The 2479-nt window shown below is 34.8% G+C and overlaps 1 protein-coding gene across 1 annotated transcript in view; it reads left to right on the top strand.

Annotated features, from left to right (window-relative positions):
• Positions 1-2479, top strand: part of LOC119586919 (CAP-Gly domain-containing linker protein 1-like) — a gene marked incomplete in the record, with an annotated part of 175677 nt that overhangs the window by 146102 nt on the left and 27096 nt on the right.

Below are 2479 nucleotides of genomic sequence, written 5' to 3'. Positions count from 1 at the left end.
ATTCTAAGTAGGAAATGTGCCCCAATCGCAGTTTATATGATTTATTCTAATGAAGTTTTTAAAAATATTGGTAATAGAATATTCACCTGATTACGAATAACACTATCCTTATAGTTATACTTTCAGTAAAAAATACACCGAACACACATGTCTGAAACTGAACCAACTATATATTCCGGTATGTATGGCAAGACAATTTCATGGTATTTCTGTGAGATGATACAAACGGCATAGATTATAAATAGAAATAGGTCAGGCTTTGTCATATTATAATGCAATAACTTTCTCCGGGGCATTGTAACCTAAACTCCCGTGTTTTTGAAAGAAAGGAAATGCCACAAAACATTCACAATTTGCGGATGTTTACTTGTGTTTGTTTATTACCATTAGTTTGTGTTATTTTAGTCATTTTATTTCTGGGAATGGTCAGACGCTTGGAGTTTATCCTAAGAAATGCCTAAGCAGTTGAAATATTGATATTACTTCGATATTAGTATTTTCTTCTATTTTAAGAAACCGCATGTTGTGAGATGCCATTTCAAAAGTGGGTTTTATCCGACACGCCAACACAAATATGGAAATTTTATAACCTTTCGGTTAACTGTAGTGACAAGGGTTATTAGGCCAACGTTTCCGCAACAAATGTTTCTGAGTAAAGCTATTGTGGCGAAGAGAAGAATGAAATCTGACTCATCCGGTTCTGTGGTGTATGCAATTAACCGGGTCCAGAACCCTCACGTGGAAGAGACCGAATACTTTCCAAAATGTATATTTTAAAACCCTTTAGACCCAAATCCGTTAGAGTATCAAGTCCAAATCCCGAAAGAAAAGTTACCCCAAGATAGCCTCCCAAAACTCCCAACTCTCTAAGTACCACGGAAAAAAACGAAACAAATGAATTAAAAGAGCACGTTGGCAAATCCATTCTTATAATCCCGGAGAGTGACGTCGCGTGACGTAGTTGCTCAGCTGTTTTCGGCTGCGTCGGACGGGTGGCCAGCGTGTCCCCGCATTTCCTATTTATTTATATGTGTTCTCTTCGCAGTCCTTTATTACTCGTTGTCTTTCCCTTCTCCTTCACTATCTTCGGAAGAAAAGAGAAGAAAAAAGTGTAATCTCATCGGTGTGTGAATTAATCCGTCCACGATAAGTATATATTTTAATGTATTTAACGTTAATGCATTTCATAGTGTGAGTTGAACGTGCGTCGTCTGCGATCATGTGAGCATTGTGGAAAGAAAAGATGAAAAAACAGTAATATTAAGTGAACTGGAAGTTTTTTATGTGAATCGATCAATACTTTGATAACGACCGAGTGTGAAGAGACGGTGGGGAATTGAAAATTGAACTAGATAAGGTGTGAAATAAAGGGAGAGATGGGAAGTTTGAAACGGACTGTGGGTGCCACTGGGAGAACCTCTTCCTTACCTGCCCCTAAGGTTCCCGCGACCAAGAAATTAGCGACAGGTAATTATTGCCTTTGTTATTTCTGAGCTAAAATGGTGAATGTTACGTAGATGCGAGAAGGTGGAACAGTTTTTATTTGTGGTGTCAGTTGAGAAGCTACAGTGTCAGCTTTTTATTATTAATTTTTTTTTTTAATAGGATTTTATAATATTGTTCTTTTGACTTTTTTCATTGTTATTTTAGAAGATGCTAATCCTAAAGTGCAAATTATTATTTGTAACATTCATTTATAACCAGTTAAAACTAGCAGGAATTAAGAGTTAGGTGTTTACTTTAATATGTGAAATACATTTTCATGTATTGGTAGGCATAAATATGATTGAAAAGTGAATGCCTGAATTTTAATAACTTTTATATGAACATTAACCTAAATCTAAGATATGAGTTCTTTCTTTAATCCAACCAGCAATCTCTGCCTTTTTTTACTATTTTTTATTTATTTAAGATATGTGTGAATTTGCTGCTTTCCTATGCAGTGACAGAACTCTTGAGATTCATCATGCTTATAGTCCTTAGACTTGTATATCAAGAGTAGGGAGAGCTTACCATGAAATTGTTGATTTGATAGATTTAGCAATTACCATATGTGTTTACCTTCTTGGTGAGGGTAAGGAAAGATTTGGAAATACACATGCAGTATTAGGAGAAAGTCAAGTTTAAATAGTCTTTCTAATTAATTTCCTATACATAAGCTATAGCCTACTCTTCCTTGTTGTCTAGATGGATATTTTTTGACTGCAGGCTAAATTCATTGGAATTCAAGGTTACTTATCACAGTCGATGAATAATGCATACAGCAAATGACTATGGCCATTCTGTTTCATTGTTGTGTAAGGCGGGATATATCAATAAATATTAAGCTATCCTTTTTCTGAATATAGTTTATTATAAAGTCTGGTGTTTAGGATACTCAGATAGAAAATAATATCAGGCACTAGTGAAAGTATCTTATCTAGTCTTGTTAGAAAAATATGATCAAAGTATTATTCTAAGATTGTCCAAGAAAGTCTTG

This window comes from Penaeus monodon, chromosome 22 (assembly GCF_015228065.2).
Source record: "Penaeus monodon isolate SGIC_2016 chromosome 22, NSTDA_Pmon_1, whole genome shotgun sequence".
Lineage (NCBI taxonomy): Eukaryota > Metazoa > Arthropoda > Malacostraca > Decapoda > Penaeidae > Penaeus > Penaeus monodon.
This window is presented reverse-complemented; position numbering and strand designations above follow the sequence as displayed.